Raw genomic sequence first — 18546 nt, forward strand, 5'->3', positions numbered from 1 at the left:
CTCTGAGTTATGTAACAGAAGAACAACTTGCACCCCACAGATCTTGCAATCTAAACAGTCCTGTCACCTGACCCAACTCTACCTTCAAGAGGATAAATCCCAGGCTCCCAGATGATATTCCAAGGTCTGCATCTTGTGAAAGGACCCAGGACTTTGATTTAGCATTAGCACCCTTTGGTCAGGGCATGAGGTGGAGGAGGCTCTGAAAAGGGAGGGCACAGTGATCCTGACAGCTCCATGGTCCTGCCTGGCTTTGGCTTCGTGTTCTTGGCTGCAGCTTCCTGGGGGTGAAGCAGAGAATCTCTCTTAAAAAAATAGAGTTGCAGAGCATTATACTCAAAAGCTGAGATGCCTGAATTTAGACAGGCAAGTTAATTTCCTTAGCAATGGCAATGTGATTATTCAAAATCTTTTAATTGTATTGATGAAGGTTGTAAGGGAGAAAGGAATGTTGGGAAAAGACTCTCTGGATAAAGTCTTCCCTCACACTTTGGCTGAGAGTCTTCTATTTTGAATAAAATAGCTCCTTGTTCATTGCTGTCTTTAATGTGCTCCCCAAAATTAAGCCCATTGTTTTGATTCTAGTGGATTGACTTGTAGGGTAACAAAGGAAGAAGAAAAAGACCGGAAAAGAGGGACAAGAAGCATTTTGCTGGAATCAAACCTAATTTTTTTCCCTTTCTCTGCTTTACCCCATGCACACCCGTTTTCTGAGAATTTTCTTGTAGGTTGGTGAAGTCAAGTAATTTGTCCTGCATATGCTCATAGCACAAGGGAAGTGTGAATTTATCAAGTATGAGATTCTTACCTCTTACCACCCTTTCTCCCTTTGAGCACAAAGGAGTCTATTCACAGGGCAAAACACAGTGTTAGTCACTGTGAATCATACAGAACTTGGCCCTGATAAAAGAAGGATTTATTTCTTAAAAAAATTGTTTTGGTGAGGAGGATTTTACCAAAATAAATGCAATTCTGAAGGCACTGTTATAGAAAAGACCTTGCTTCGTTAAATTTTTAAGGGGCTCTCTAAAACATTTTGTATGTATTTGACATTTAGAAATTATGTAAAGTCTTTTTGCCTTCAGTGAGGTTGCTGTGCACAAAGTTAAGTAGTGTGTGAGATCAGAGTTTGACATGTTTGAAAAAGCAGTTCTTGATGTGTGTTTCTAAGTATGAAATCCTTTGTCTTTCACCTTTAATTCTGCTGGCTTGAACTGTCTTGTTGCCAAGTTTTTTTTCCAGTGGACCTACAGTAAACAATAAATGTTTCTTACCTCCAGGGTGGAGGCTCAAACATCATCTAGGATTTTTTACCTCCTAGCTTTGAAATTGCTCTGTATCTCACTGAACAACATCCACTCATCAGTTGCAAAGGATGAGTTCCAAATTGTTGATTCCCTTTTTTCTTGGAAAGCTGTTGCCTGTAATGCTCCATATTTAATATGGTTATGTTTTATTATTTCTGCTTTGGGCTGGTGATTGACCATTGACTCGTCCTGAACGATCCAGGCATGGTCATGCTGACTATTCTGCATTAAAAAAAAAGTTATTGACAGCTCTTCAGTTAAAAAATTGAAACCTGGAACTTCTCAGCTTTGCTCCCCAATGCTGCAACAATGAGTGTTGGTTTTGCCACTTGAATACTCGGTTGTCTTCTCTCAGAAGTGCACTGGTGGAGAGGAGGAGCTGTTCTGTGACAGACTCTTAGCAGTGCTTTTCAGAGGCTCAGCACTTCTGCTCGTGGTGAGTGTGACTCACTGCTCTCCCTCCCCCATCCACAACTTCTGGTAACCTTTCCTTTATATGGTACTTTGGGTACAGCTGTCTTAATAAAATCTAAACTCCTCTCTGGTTTAGTTATAGGCTACTGTGTTATGGATGGGGAATTCTTACCAGAGATGCACATCTGTAATCTTAGTGTGTTTCTGGAGTCTTGTGAAGGATTACATTGCAGATAAGAATAGGGCTGAGCTGTTAAACTGGGTGGAATCCACACACAAATTTCTCCAAGGTCATATGTATTTAGACCCAAAATGCTGCTTCAGGGCAACTTCCAATCATAGGCAACTCAATCACTGCAAAATGAGCTAGTCTGTACTGGAATTTAAGATGAATTCTAACAAAAGAGAGATTAGACCTGTGAAAGAGGATTTGGAAACATAAGGAATAATGTCAGGCTGACATTACTGAGATAGAAGGTGTCCAGCATTGTGCTACAAGCCACCTCTCAAAATTACCAAAAAAGTTGGAACAAATGGAATATTTGTGCAGGATATTTTTTTCATCTTATACTCTAGATATGTTAATATCTGGGGAGGGTAATGTGCTATCTAGTAGAGACTTCATCTCAGCTATGAATTTGACCCAAATAATTTTCTTGTGAAAATACTTGTCCAGTCAGTCTTCAGCTGCTTGCCATCATGACATGGGAAAGGGTGGAACAGCTGTTTCATATACTTCACTTTTCTAAATGATCTCCTTCCAACAGATTTCAGGATCATGAGTTTCTCGGTTTTATAAGAAAGAAATTCATACTGTTTATGGTAGTGATGGACTACAAAGTGAAAAGCAAATGCTTGTAGTTGATAAAAAGCATTACTGGGAAGCACATGAGTAATATTTGTCTTTATCTCTGTGAGAGAGGGGGATCTCTTTTCAGTATACAGTCTTATTTTCAAGAAAAAGATACTTGACAAACTGTTTTCTTTCATTTATGAGTTCCTTGGCCTGTGCACATTTAAGTAGCTGGCTCTTTATGTTAAGCAGTGACTGATTCCTTAAAGTTTATTTGTAACTTGTTTTGAGTTGCTTGTAATTAGGGCTTGAGATGGCTCCCTTGAACTGCTGGACTTGCAGAGAACTCCCTGGATGTTGTCAGAGTTGATGCAGAGTCCACTGGGATGAACAGGAGTAGAGTCTGGTCCCTTGTTGAATTGTAGTGAGGGAAGCTTGTAATAGAACAATAAAGCCAGGGAGGTGCTCTAGAATCCAAGAATCTGGATTCACATCTCTACCCTGTGATGTTCCTTGTGTGATTTGGAGAAGTGAATTAAATCTGTGTCTTTGGAGGTGTAGGGGCAGCTGAATACATTTGAGGATTTGATGTTTGTTCATCGCTGTGTTTGTTCTTCATCTGTTAAACTGATGCATCCACACACTCTTAGGAGGTTGCTTACTTTTACCGCTGTGAGGTCTCTCATGGCTGTGTCAGTGGAGCCCTCACCAAGCATTTTACCCAGAACAGGCTGGAAACTCTGAGAAGGGAGAGGGAGTTTGGAAGAGGAGCTTATGTTTAGAGGCGCTGTTGAAAAAACAAACTGGTGCGAGTTAAACGATTATCTGAAGGATGTCTGTGTCTTTTTCAAGGATTGGGCAATCCTTTCAGAGAGATGTGGTAACTGCAGCAGCACAGACACCACTTTTTGGGGCCAGCTGCCCTTCCCTTCCTTCCTAGCCCTGCCGTGACTAATGGATACCCTTTGGCTGGGATCTGGCATTTGGATTCCTGTTGATATTTTGTGCCTACTTCAAAAGATGCCCGTCTAAAAATCAGGCCTGTCTCTGGAAAGAAGGGGCCTAGGGAATACTGCAGAAAGCTGTTGTGATTAGTGCTGAGCCCATGGGGCAGTGACAGTATCCTGAATTGCACCCGGGTGTTGTGTCCTGTTTATGACATGAAACCCAAGACTTCAGACTTGCAGACTTGTTTAGAGAAGTCTCTGGAGAAGGGAGAATTATCTTGAAAGGCTGGTTGGGAGGGGAGGGATGGTGTTTTTGTGGATTGGACAAAGTACCACGAATTTCTTGTCGTAGAGCCAAAAGCAAGTGTCCCTGTGATGGTATGTTTGCCAAATGAGAGAATTCTACTGCTATCAGGCTTTTAATAAATTCAAAACATGTTCTTTGGAGACTGGTGACACACAGACTGATCCAGAAAATAGGAAACGTGTAGCTGGAAAAGTTATCAGGACTGTGAAGGGCAGGTGCGATGTGGGCCATTACTGTTACATATTTTTTTAAAAAAACTTAAAAACGATATGTCCTTGAGTCTACCAAGCAATCTGAAAGAGTTCTGTGTGCTAAAGGAGAAAATTGTCAGCAGGTCTTGTTAATGTTAGCCAGGAAGCACACAGGCAAACAGGAAGCTTTAGCTATTGTTATTGTACAAGTGCCCTTTACAAAATATTAGCAAAAGAAGCTTAATGTGTTTTCCACAAGAACAGGAGCCCTTCAGAGTGTCTCACTGTATCTGCCCAGTGAAGAAAAACTGCACTGTCCGCTTCCAACAACTTCGGACATACATTGAGAGGTTGCACTGCAGAGGCTTGCATTCAGATCTTCAAATATTTACTACTTTATTTTTTGAAGTTGTTAGGATTGTTAATTAGCTGTGACAATATCTAGCCCTTCATTTTCTCTTGTGTGTTCATTTGCTGCTACAAAAAAAAAACCCCAAAAAACAAAAGCCAGCTAGGTCAGTATAGAAAGGATTGGGGGCAGTGGATGTATTCCTGGCAGTTTGCCACGGAGACACTGAACTGAGCCAACCATGAAGTCATCGTGAACTCAGGGAGTCTCACTAATCCAAGGCAATGTGTCTTAATTTGACAAAGCAAAGGCTGCTTGATAAGCAAGCCCAGCTAGAAATGCTGTGAAACGGGGGTGTTTGTTAAGTGGAGATTGTGGACGAGAAATGTGGTGATATGGAAGGAATCATCTTGGTTTCAGGTCCTTCCTCCCCCAAGCCCAAAGGCAGGCTTGGCTCCCTTCTCCCCTGCAGCTTGGGCTGTGCAGTGGCTTGATGTGAAATTTGAGAAACATATGTAGTTTTCTATTTCAGGAAAATGATCTCAGGGATTGAATGTGTGTTTTGTTGGCTGTTAAGCTCTGATCTTGCCTAGTGTGGTAGTTTGAGAGTGTGTGTGTGTGTGTGTGTATGTGAGTATGTGTGTGATGGTTAAAACGTTCTCCAGCACTTTAAAAACATAATAATAAAAAAAAAAAAAAATCAGAGTTCATATATTCATTGTTGTTAAAGGTCTTATTTCTTCAGTCTCAAAATGCAGTTAAACGATTATCTGAAGGATAATCCTATCTGACATCCTAAGAAGACTCCTAAAGAACTGTACTGTGTGTATCAGAAAATGTCTTTTATTTTTCCATAATAGTCATTAACATTTACTTGAGCTGAGGAGTGGTGTGCACACAGTTTTCCATCGAAGCAAAGACGCTGTGTTTAAACAACCATTTCATTGTTGGTCCTGTGCAGAAGCAATGTAGATACTAACTTCTGCAGAACACTGTAATTAACTTCTGTGAGGTTGAGATGACAATCTCCCCTTAATAAAGTTCATAAAGAGATGGCTGGGAGTCTGAGATTCCTCTTGCTGACATCCTCACTAACGGTGGGACTGGATAACTGCTTCACTGGGGCTGGGGGGGAGTATTGAAGGAAGTTGTGGTATTACAGCCTTAAATTCTGAGGAAAAATGAGACAGAAACCACGGAGGAGTTTGTTGTCTTTCAGTTCTCTTGATCTCATGTTTTTTACAATCATTTCAGTTCTCTTCAGATCCAGGCTGGGTGTTCAGGGTGTTTCTTTTGCATTAGCTCCTGTGAACACCATCAGGGATCAGACCCTCATGGTACAAGGGATGTAATAAACAATCTGTCATCTCCTTTGAACTCTTCCTTGTGTGAAACCCCATGGAAAGCCCCCTTGTCCCTTGTGAGATTGGGTCTGTGTTCAGCCAGAGCTGTGTAACAATTGCTTCCTTGCATAAATTTGAACCAGATAAGAAAATAGCCATGTTTATGGACTCCTGGGTCATTTACAGCCCCAGCAGTGTTTTGGTGTGCACATATATAATGCATGTATTCACAGTAAATTCTTAAAAACCACCCCCCTGCAAACAATAACATTCCAGGGGCGTTCTCATCCAGGGAAGGGAAAGAAAGCTATGTAGCATGAAGTCTGTGCATTGTGTGTGTACATACAGTGCTCAGAAGTATTAAAACTCACAGAAATTTATTATCCCATAAGGGGCTCTTTTGTCTTTCCTTCTTTTTTTTTTTTGTTTTAAAAAAACCCCTCCAGACCTTTACTCCTCTGTAATACCTTGCATATGAAAGAACCTTAATAAATTCAGCCCTTAAATGTGCTCTTAAGCAAGAAAGTGGCATTGTTATTTTATAGCTGGGAAAAGAGCCATATAATTTGAAGGGTAACGTTCTTTAAGTGTTAAGCTGGGCATCCAGCTTTCTGTCTTAACTTGCAGTGAGAATTAGGTGTCGTATTCCATAGGCATTTTCACAGGTCACACTATAAATTATTTATTCTGGACCAATTCTTCCTCCAGACTTCCCAAACAAATGCTTTTCACCACTGGAGTGTTCCTCCTCTCCCTCTCACTGTAATACATGGCTGTAACAACAGTCTTGGCCTGGAGGGCAGTTTACCTACAGGTTTGCTTTATTTTTTTTGGCTGGCTCTCTAAATCTGCTTAATGTTAGTAACTTTCACTGAGAATTCTCGGCGTGCTTTAGGATGACACTGATGGTGTCAGGGTAGATTTACATTATCTTTTAAAAGTAGCATTAGCTCGCCTAGGACTTTTTCTTTTATTTGTTTTAGAATTCATGTTCTCCAGAGAGGAGCCTTTTAACTGTGAAGTGTAAATAACCTGACAAGGAAGACTTCAAAAGAAAATGAGTCTTTGTCCATGGCAGTGATACCAAGCTTGCCAACTCCGTAACCTTTAAAACAGAGCACTTTTATGCTTGACCTGTCATCTGCCTATAAAAATAATCTTAGATCAATGATACAGTGCTTTCAAGAATGTGTCTGAAGAAAGCAGACACTTCTATGTATGTGTTCTGTCATTTCTTCATTGTGATAGACCATCTGCTGCTTAACTCTCAGTAGGATCTGGTTATTGATTTGGTGTAAGTGCCTGGCTCTGCCTTTTGCTTGCACTGAGGTGATGAACACTTTTACTGCAGCTTGCAAATTGATGCTGCCAGATAGCCAGCCCGATATTATATAAATATATAATGTGTTATATGAAATCACCAAGGGTTTGTTTTTGCCTTCCCCCATTCTTTATTCCAGTGCCATTCCATTAAGCTGTTCATTAGATGAAAGGTTGTAATTCAGTCTTCAGTGGATGAAATGTATATGTACTTATGGAATCAAAGACATTCCAAGAAAGGTTGTTTATTTTCTCACTACCTTCTTTAATTAAATGTCGATGGTAGGATTCTGACTTTCTGACTTCAGAGAAACAGATGAAACAATAATGCTTGCAGTGTGATCCAGCAGGGATGACTGGAGTTAGGCTTCTTGGTTGTTGGACACTGCATGCATAGGAAACTTAATTCTCCTGTGGATAGGAGAGTTGGAATTTCAGATTTCACCATGGCTGTTGGTTTAATTTGAAAGTGAAGGGGAAGTTCTGGAAGTTATATGTTTTATATTTTACTATTATGTAACTTCAGATAATATGTCAGCTTGCTGACACTCAGCTTTAAACTGGAGCTGGGAATCTCAGTTAAACCCGTGTTTGTCCACTTTGTTTTATTTCTAGTGCTCTGTCTCAGACTTGTTAGCCTGAGTTCTGAGCCTGCTGCTGTTCTGCATTGTGGATGTATCCTGGGACTCTTTTGAGAGTGGATTAGAAAGCACAGGCATTCCTCAGAGAGCCCATTGCTGTGTTCCCTGGGGCTGTCCCAGAGTCACTCCCAGAATCCATATGCCAGTGTTGGAGTAGATGAGAATTAATGGGAGGTGACCCAGCTATTGCCTCTAGTATCCATGCACAAAGAATTTTTGTCGAAGTGGGAGAGAAAGTAGACAACCTCTTCATGCTGTAGGTGGCTGGGAAGAGTTTGAGGATGTGCAGAGAGGTTTGCCTGTTATATCCAAAACTCTCCCCACCCCCAAAGTCCACTTGCATTTATTCATACATAGTGCATGGAGTTAGGATGAGGGAAATAACTTCAACTTTCACTCACTGTAGTTTGAAATAGTTTTGAAACTATTTAGATACTCTCCTCTCCGTTCAATCTCATTTTCCAAGGTGACCTTGTTCTTCTGAGGAATGAAGCTGGATCTGCACAATAAGGTGTTCTCATATTTAATTAAAACTGGAAGAGGGGGAGAGCATGCCACAAAATACAAAGAAAACTCTTTTCCTGTGGTTTCCATCTTCTGAGCTTCCCTCCATGAAACTGTTTGGGAGTTTCTGATGCTGGTTTGTCATTGTATATAAAATACCTCAAACAGACTCCTTGGAGAAAAAGAATCACTGTGATGTAATTTTACTTTCAGGAAAGAAATTGAGTGTTCTTCCTGGCTTCATGGAAAAACTAGGTGTGGTGTTGTCCTGAATTCCTTGTACACAGCATCTGTCCATGATGTTAATACCCATAATGCTTTCATCTCCCTATAAAGAAGGGAAAACAGGGAATGTGTAAGAGCATGATACACTGTTGGCACCTGTTCTTCATATCCATCCCCTCCCGTGCCATTCTTGCCCTCTGTTCCACCCCCAAGCTCTGTGGGCACATGTGCAGTCTGGATTTAGTCTCCTTCATGAATGGCTTCTTTCATGTGCCATCTTGGGGCATGCTGCCCATGAGATAAATATAGATATATAAACATATATATAAAATTTTAGTGTGTGTCACAAAGACAAGTTCTTCAGTGCTCACCATCCCTCATGCTGTTGCCCCAGTAGCATCAGGTGTAAATCTAACAGGGAGGCTCTCCAGAGGGGTTCCAGTTTGTTTAAGACTTTCTGGGTTTGTATATTTTGTCCTGTAGCAGCTCTTCCTTCTGTGTATAAGGACAGTTCATAAACAGATGTTGAATCTCAACATGGTGCCTGCTATTTCCTGCTATTTCTGACCTGCCTGGAACCACACAGACAATCCTTATTCACCCCAGTTAGCTCCACTGGTAATCTACCCAAGTACATTTCCTGCTAACTTCTTTCTTTTTCAGGTTCTCTCTTTAAATGTGGATCAAAGGAAACTTATACCTACTAAAATGTTAAGAGATTTCTGATTGCCCAACCTATCAAGAGACGTATTAAGTAATTAAAGTAGGTGCTCATTTGCTTTGGCACAAACAGAGAAAGGAGGAGGTAGAATATAAAGAATGATGTCCAAACTAGCACAAATTACCCTTGTGACTGTGTTACCTGCTGTGCTGATGGAAATCACTTCAGACTGATTCAGGCTTCATCCACTATCTCATTTGCTTGTTGGTTTATCTGAAAGGGCCTCTATTTGTGTGTATGTGCATAAAATAGGGACTACAATTTTACCTCATTAAATGTGAAACTTTGCTTGGAGGAATATTGCTCAAGAAAACCACATCAGGCCAAGGTTTTGAAAATGCAGACTGGTTTAGAGAATGCATTTTAATATATTGAAGCCTTGAGCCATCTACCTCTGCTCCTCAGAGCTCTACCTGAAAACTTTCAGGGCTGAATAATTTAAGGTTAGGGATTTTTTTTTTTTAATTCTTTCTGCAAGAAATACTAGTCTGATGTTTTATTTTCTTAAAGTCTGAACTCCACATAACTTTTTTTCAGAACTGTTTATCCTCACTCCAGACATGAACCTTGGAAAGGTGGCAGAAAAAACAAACAGCTGCTGTGTTTTTGGGCAGTCTGCATTCCTTTAAACTCTCTGAGATCAGACTTGTGCTGAGATTTTCAAATTATTTGTCCTAGGGCTTAACCACTTTCACTCCTGCTTAAAAGTCAGTGAATTTGCCATACTGGTGCTTGTGAGAGCTGTCATGCAGAGCCTTAATGATTCAAGAACTATGAATATATGATGTGTTCTTAGGGCTTTTTATTATTGTTTCATTCAAACTTCACCTACCTCCCTAATCATCTTTCCATTTTTGGACTCCAGTTCTTTTTTTAACTTAAGCACATTGCTTAAGATATTCTAGGGAACTTTGTTTTCATTTTAATTTTGGGGGTAAATTTGATACATATAAAAATGTTATTAATGGACCAAGGTGGAGGTAGTAAAAAAGGCTGCCACATTCCCAAGGCCCAGAGTCAGAAATTATCTGCTCAAGTTTGGGTTTCCTTCACAAGTGGGAGAGAGGAAGAAGAGCCACGGGTCCTATGGCAGCATTTTGTGCCCTCTTTATGAGATCTCCAAAATATGGTCTGTGAAGCTGGTGGATGAGTCAGGACAAGCCAGGCTTGTGTGGTAAAAGAATATTCAATGGTGTGGGCCCTCATGTGGATTTTCCTGCAAGATGTGGAGATGCTACTTCTACTTGTGCCTTTTAAGTAGCCTAAATCCCAAGTGTGTCTTGCAGTGCCTTTCCAGTTCCTGGAACTTCTCTGAGTGCAGAGATTGGTTGTACCAGGTCACTATTCTTGTGAGGTGGGTGTGTTTACTAGCAACTGGAATGGACAAACAAAGCAGTCAGGCCAGCTCTGAAGGGCTTTTCAGTTAACTCTGCTCATTCTTGTCTTTGGGCCCTTTTCCAGCAAAGCACTTAGGCACGTGCTTAAAGTTAAAGCCTGTGCTTAAGTGCTCTGCTGGTCTGGGTCCTTTATTTGCTGTCCAAGCATGTTGGTATGAACAGGCTGTTGGTTGTAGGAATGTTTGAGGAACTGTTCTTCTTACACTGCTCATTTTCCTTCTGTGAACACTTTGGCCACCTATGGCCCAGAAGATTTAATTTGTCCTTTCAGTATAACACAGAGAACGGTTTGAAAATGGTGTTTGAGAACCATTTGAAAACCTCTAGCAGGTTATTGATTAATTGGCACTGATTATGAAGAAACAGTGTATTTGGAAAAATCAAGGTCAGTCCAACCAGAGGAGTTTTCATCTAATGTTTTGCTGGCAGCATTTGTCATACGACAGAAGCATCTTCAGACTGTTCAAGTACTATGGATTCGGTATCCAGAAAATTCTCCTTAAGTAACTGCTGTCTTTTAGGTGGCACTTGTTATTTTTTGATCTCTATGCAGATTTGTTTATTTATTTCTTTCTGGTTTTCACTGCTGCAGTCCAGAGTTGCCTATCTTTGATTGCTGCAGGCCAGCAAGTCTTGTGCTGTCCCTCCTCATCATTCCCACACCATCCATGACAAGTCAGGACAGGAGAACTGAGTTAAATTCAGACCTTGGGAATTCTCTCTGGGTCTTGCAGCAGTGAAAGCTGGCCTTTCACCTCTAGGGCCATTTTTGGACACCAGGGAGTTGATTTTCTTTGTGCTTTTCTTTGTGAGGGTGCAAACTGCTTTGCAGCAATGAAAATGGCAGAATGTGCAGCCTGATATTGCTGACCTAACTGTGGAGGTAGCAAGGAAAATCCATATGGGATAAGCCAAGCACAATCCTGCAGTTGCTTATGCAGACACGTGACTTACAGAAATGCCCCAGCTGACGTCAGAGACACTTTTTGTTCAGGTCAAGTTACTCACACCCACGACTCTTTAGGACCAAGCTCATAAATAAATAGTTTACAAAATGGCCTTTAGAAATTTCATTCTTAATTTCTCTCAAATAAAAATGTAGAGGCTCTCTGTGAACAGTGATCTTTTTAATTCCATCGTTTAGTTTGGTAAAACACAAATGTGGAAATTCTTTTTGGTTTTTGTTTCATTAGAAACATATAAACCATTAAAGAGGGAATAAAGCATTCCTTTTAAAAGGCATCTAACACAGAGATTTTGAATTGACTTTTAGTCCATTCTTCTCTGTGCTTGCAGCATTTGTGAGTGTATTTTCTGCAAGTAGTGCAGTGTAATTCAAGTTCCAAGAAAGGGAAAGACAAATATTTTAGTGTTGTTAGGGCCGCATGAAAGGGTTCATTAGAGTTTAGAGCAGTGGTAAAACTCCACCCTGCTGGTTCAGCCTCACCTTTCCCAGTGCTCAGTGTGAGACAAGCTCAGGCAGTACCTGGAAGGCTGAGCTCTGGCTCTGAGAGCTCTGGGGATGTGCATTCCCAGGTGAAGTTGTTTTTAAGATTTAAATGAATATAAAAACCAATCATGTTCACCTTCCTTGTGTAACAGGCTAAAGCATCTGAAATTAGAGGAGCTTTATTTTATCTGAAAATAAAGATTAACAGCTTTCTTTTAGCCACTCTCCCAAGAGCCCATGGGTTGATCTGGTTGGTTGTTAGAACAGGTCAAATGAAGTTTATTTAGTGAAGTCCCTTCTCTTTGGCAGTGGCAGCAGAGATGCTTTCAGAGGAAGCAAAGGGAGAGAGGAATCCTAGAACTGACAACATGTTAGCATCCTTCTGGGGACAGTGCTTTGAAATCATGCTCAGTTCATGAGCATTTGTATTCCTTTGTTATTTCTCTCTGTTATTGTGACTGGAAGCAGTCTAGGTATCCATGTGATGTAGCCTCTTTTTTGTTTTTCTTTTATTTTCTCTTGGTCCCAGCAGTACCTTTTTTCTTTGAATGTCTTTATTTCTGCATTCTGAGGAATAATGACACCTGATTTATCTACTCCGTAGCATTCCTTATTTTCTGCATTGATCTCCATTCCTCTCCCTGCTGATGTAAAGCAGCTGAAATGTTTTTTTCATTCTTACTTTATGGAAATTTATGTGTTCATTTACTCACTTCTGTTACCTGTTTCAGAACTCCTTGGTGGGGTTTTCTTTGGCTGGTTGTTGAAATCCCGCAGCTGTCAAAATACTACTGTTGATGCCTTGGCTTTTTGAGATTTGCTTAAAAAATTACCCTCTTTTTTAGATAAATACAATTACAAAGGGCTGTAAATGCAAACCATAATTATTATTAATTAATGATGCTCTAGAAATAGATGCACTGCTGCTGTCATTTAAAATATTAAAATACAAGCATACTGTACATATATGATGTATGTGAAATGACCCATCTTGCTTTTCCTTTGATTTAAATCACCTTAAAATCTAACAAAACATGTTTTCAAAAATTGATGCTAATGACTAAATTTTGACTGAATATATAAAGTATTTAGGAATAACTTTATGATTTTAAGAGTTTACGCTGACTGAACTGATTTTTGTGGTGGGAGGTACCAACACAGCTCATTGCCTGAGTAGGAATCTGTAGTGTGCATCTTTGATTCAGGTGCCTGTGGCAGCTGTATCCTGTCATCCAGACTTGAGTAAGACTTGAAGGTGGTTTTCCTGAATAAAGGAGGGCTCAATATTCGAGTTTAGCATGTGAAAGGGGATCAGCCTCCATCAAAATGCAGTTATTAAGACTTTCTTTTATTGCAGTACTCTTGGCAATTTCCCTGCTTCTGTTCTGGTTTCACTTAGGCTTTGTCTGGCCACAAGTGCATGACAGCCGAGGTTCCAGTTCAGCACAGTCTGACTAAGCTGGTAAAAACTCCCATTAACCCCACTGACAGCTCTTCAGGACTTTATACTCACACATGTGTTCAAGTACTGTGCTAAATTAGACTATCAACAGTTTGATGTTAGGAATATATATATTATTTACTCATGAATTAGTAAAATGTGTCTTCATAGCAAACGTGTGAAGAGATTTCTGGACCAACAGTTCTGTCTCTCAAAATACCACGGGTAGGGCTGTAAGGGTGGGGTTTTTTCACACCACTCTAATTCTACTCAATTATACGAAGACAGCAGAAACCACATAATGAAGTGTAGCCCTGATCCTGTGGAGATTTGTGTTCCTGGTTGGTGTCTGGAGTGTCACTGTGCACATGGTGTTGGCCAGGCAGCACCCTCAGCATCTGCCACCCTTCCCAAACTGCTGGAAGAGCCAAAGACTCCCCAAGTCCTTCTGCTCCCATGTGCATGTCCTGTGTTTGCTTTTCACCCAGAGGGATGATACAGGGTCATGAAGCAATAACTGCAATCTTCCTGTAGCCTGCCCATGTTATTCCCTGTGGAATAAGGAAGTCTGGAATAATGCAGTGGCCGTGTGTCCGTGGCAGGGGCAGTGACTGGGGCTGGCAGATGTGCTGGGTGATGCACATGTGGATGTGCAGCCATTGTTGTACTGGGAGAAGCTGATGTTGCTGACAGGAATATTCTCACTCTATCCAAAGCCACGCAGAGGGGAGGGAGCTGAGACCCAGCTTCCTTTTTCTCAGTGACTTGTAGCCTTTGCTTAATTTCTTCACCAGCTTCCTTGAGTGTTTGGTGAAGCTTTGAGCTGTGGTAAATTTGCTCAAGCTCAGACTTCCAGAGGAAGCTGTTCACTGGCTCTGTGTACCAATACTTCCAGTTCTAATTGTGTCATATTTTTAACTGCCAGAAGGTAACAGGAGAAAATGTGTTTTTTAAATACAAGCTCTTAATTGAAATAAATATTTGACTTCCTATTGCAGAGTGGTTTGCTTGAAATACTGAGCTTGAAAGAATATATTTTTGTGATTAAATGGAACTGAAACATTGCTGATGTTGCAGAAGGCAGGAGGAATGTCCCAAGGCTGCTGGACTGCAGTGGATGGAGACATGGGCTCTACTTCCAGTTTTGCTTTTCATTTCCTTTGCCATTTTTGAATAATGTTTTTTTTTATAACCTCTCCTCCATTTATTAAGCTTATAAAATTTAAAACAGTGGTTGCTTAAAACAGTGATTCAATTTTATATATGCACACTTTTTTGTTCCTCTCATATTTAAAGATTTAAGCTATAGTTGTCCATAGAAAGATTTTTAACACGTTCAGCATCAGTGTCTGAATGGTGTCTTTCTGTTTGGGTCTCAGTCTCTAGACTGAGCCTCTGGAGTTCGGGATTCAGTTCAGGGGTCTGAATGAGGTTTTACTCTTTGACCCTCAGCCAAATCCCTCAATTTTGTTTGCCTCTGTTTGCCATCTTTTAAGGGAATGGATTAAGATTTCCAGCCCCACATGCTATGTCTGATTTGTCTAGACAATACATTTTTTTGTCTAGGACTGTGTCTCATTATGAGTTTTTCAACAATGCTGAAGACAATGGGTTTGAATCTTGGTTGGGTGTCTGTAACATAATACAGAATGAAATTAATAAAAAACTCAGCAATCTGCTGACTCTTGGCCTCCCCTTGCATCATGACATGGTGAGGCATATGTGGGTGGATAAAATGGTCTTATTTTATACTTTCTGGTCCAACTCAACATGTTTAACTAAGTGCATCCACTGAAATTATTAGATGCACACAAGGGATTAATGACTCGATAAATTGCACTACAGGTGGGTGGTTCCCTCCAGGTTTGGTGACATAAATTCTAGGAAAACTGAATTCAAGACTCTTAAGTCTTCCCATCTTTTGATAGCCTGTTTCTAAATAGAAACACACTTCTAAAAAGAACTGGACTCTGTTAGAAATAGTAGAAGAAGCATCATCTCATCGTGGTCAGTGTGATTCACCTTCTGTTGGATGACTTTTTTGACATTTGCAGTGTTTGGTGCATTTATTTGTATTTTTAAAGGACAGGTTTAAATAGATTACAGCAGACACAAACAGGCGCATTCTCCCAATCCAAGGTAAATATCTCCATGTGTACACACATACAAACATGTGTGTGTATTTATGAAAAAATAAAACAAGCCAGTTTCCTTACCATACTTATGTATCACATGCACACTTCCATGTCTCTAACAAGATGTGCAAAAATTAAATTTTAAGGAACCTCATCCAACAAGTATTTTCTTTAAGTGAATTAATCCTTAGAGTCTGAGTGTCACAAAAGGGGTTTTCCCAATAATCTCTCACAAAGTTTGAGATTTATCTGTGTAATATAATGTCAGATTCACACCTCCTTTGGAATACAAGAAACATCTACACTCTGCATTTCTCAAGAGACTTCTGTGCTTATTGTGGTGGTAATTGGAGGTCACTCTTCGCTCCAGTTGGATGGTCAGAAGGTTGATGCCAGAGTTTAAAGCACTTCATTGCTTTGAAACCTTGTGCTGCTATGTAGGCTTTGAAAATGATCCTATTGTTCTTATTTTTTTCCTTTCAAAGTGGCACCCAGAGTTTAAATATAACATGGAATCTCGTCAGGGAGTGGCTGTATTCAGAGGAGATTATTATAGATGTGGGTGTAGAAAATTGCAAATGTGAATTGTATTTTTCATACAATAAAATCTGTCCCTTTAAGTAAGCAAGACTTGCTTAGAAAATCTGTGATTTAAAAAGCCAGCCAAAGCCTTCTAAGTGTTATAGCATGAACACCAAATACTAGAGCAAGGTTTGAGTTAATTAATACTTTCTTCCCTTTACAGAAAGAGTTTTAACTTTTTGATTTGCTGATTGAAAGACTGTTTCCTGCTCGCTGCTTGTTGCTGGGGGCTGAGTGACTTCCACACACACATAGGGTGGTGTGAGCTCAGGAGAATCACAACTCCTACACCCTGTATCCCAACAAAAGACCTAAAAGTCCTGTCTGGATGAGTTTGGAAATCTTGGGGTAATGCCTACGCCTGTTGGTGAGAGTTTTGATGGATCCCAGTCCCCCAGGGGCTCTTGATGTAGCTGCCATTCCCTAAGGGCCTCTCTCTCACCTAAAAGAGAGTGTTGCTCTTTCATGGGCTCTGCTGTGGCAGGGAGATTTATGGCAGGGGAAGGGAGACCTGGTTTATATTTTTAAATAAAAGCTGTGCCACCAGTCCAGTGAGAATTCTGACTTTCCACATGCGAGGCCAGGAGAGCTGCTGACTACAAGTTCACAGATTTTTTTAACCCCAAATTTAGTCTTGTTCTTTGGGAAGGAGTTTGGTAGGACCCTGCAAGTTCCTTGAGTCAGCAATATTCAGGAAAAAATGGGGGGAATAGTATATCATTAAACCTATGTTTTAACCACAGCTTTGAAAGAAAAGCTGTGAAATCTTCACACCGTATGTAGTACTTTGATATGATTTTTTTTTTTGCAGCAACAAAAAAAACCCCAAACTCAAAAGGGTTTGGAAAGGTATTATATAGCCAAATATCAGTATCATTGTTAGCTTCAAGTATGCAGCTTGTAGGTCATGGGCTGTTCACTGCCTTTTGGGTTGGTGGCTTTGTGAATTGGTGTCTTCCACCAAACTTGCACACTTCTTGGAAAGAGGAATCTTTTCTACTAAATCCTTTTTGTTTAAAACTGAAGAGGAATTTTCTCATGCGCAGTTTTCCTCATGGTGAGGAAAAAGAAAAAAATCCAAGTGATTTTTTGAACATTAACTTTTAAAGTTTGAGATGTGGAGTTTAATCCTATTTCCCCTGTGAAATACGACAAAATTGCCACTAACCTTAGTGTGAACAAATACTGGCCTTTCAGCATGATATTGGGTCATTATTTGTATTAATATTTTTTTCTCTGCAGCTTTAGTGAAGATTTCTAAGTGGGGAGAAAGCTTTGCTTTTGCTGTGATATTTAACTTCCTTCAAAAAATCTAAATGGCAGCTAGACTACTTTTAATTATTTATGATAAATTGAAGTGTTATCCAGAGCATAGGAAGACTGAAGCTCGTAGACCTGCTAACGCTGATTACAGTCATTTCCTTGCTACCTTTATTGAATAGGTTTAAGTCCTCAGACATGCAAAGACTGAAAGTGGAGACCCATGAGTACAACTGGAATGTGTCTGCTACTTGTCCCAAACAGGCTTCCCCACCTGTCTTCTTTGTTTGGCCTGTTGAATGTTTTGTTGGAAGAAGAAAACCCTTTTCAGGCAAGAGTCAAATTGCACTGCTCGCTGAGACAATGGGTTTGGGCAGGCAGGAATTTCAAAGGCTTTGGGTCAAAGGCAATAATCACAATAATGTGTTGTAAATGTTAGGAACTTGGGATTTGCATGGCTGGGTGGCTGGAACAGCCCCTGTCAGGTTTTGCTGTGTGTACCTGCAATTAAGGAGCTGTTGAAGAGGAGAGGAAGGGAGAGTGCAGGCGGCTGGCGTGAACTAAGGCACACCCAGGCACTCTCACCCTGAACTTTCCAACCAACCTGCCCCAGAGATGGGCTGAGGAACTGAGGGACAGCAGGGGCAGCTCTTCCTACACCACCCTGAGCCCAACCCACTGCCCTGGTTCCTTTCAGCAAATGCTCAACAGGGGCAGCATCTCATACACTTCATATATTTCAAGAGCGAATGATCAGATGTCACTTTTTTTCTCCTCTTTCTTGAGAAGTATTCCCTTAGGACAAATTTTCCCTATTTCCCCCTAGCAGCTAAATACACCAAGCAGGCAGAGGCATTTTTCCTAAATGCCAGTGGTGGATGTGGATCCAACAATCTGGTTCTGTTTCAAAGGCCATGGATTAATGGATATGGCATTACCATAACAGAGCAGAGAATAATTACATGTTTCCTATTGCTCTGTGATAACCTCCACTGTATTCTAGGCTCTTGCAGCTCCCATGCCCAGTTCTGTTCTTGGATGCTGGGAGTATGTGTGCTGGGTATTAAATTTTTTTTGCCTGGAACATTTTTGCACAAACCGCAGCCAGATCTGTGACTGTGCTAGAGCTGTAAATTGCTCCGTTTTGTGAAAAGCCTTGAGACTGGGGGGTGCATAATTTGGGAGGACATTGGCAGCCTGGCGCAGATGTCAATATGTG

The 18546-nt window shown here is 40.6% G+C and overlaps 1 protein-coding gene across 6 annotated transcripts in view; it reads left to right on the plus strand.

Moving 5' to 3' along the window:
• The window catches only part of FGGY (FGGY carbohydrate kinase domain containing), a 258204-nt gene that overhangs the window by 154694 nt on the left and 84964 nt on the right, over nucleotides 1–18546 (plus strand). The window lies entirely within an intron of this gene.

The sequence above is a fragment of the Coloeus monedula genome (assembly GCF_965178545.1).
Source record: "Coloeus monedula genome assembly, chromosome: 9".
NCBI lineage: Eukaryota > Metazoa > Chordata > Aves > Passeriformes > Corvidae > Coloeus > Coloeus monedula.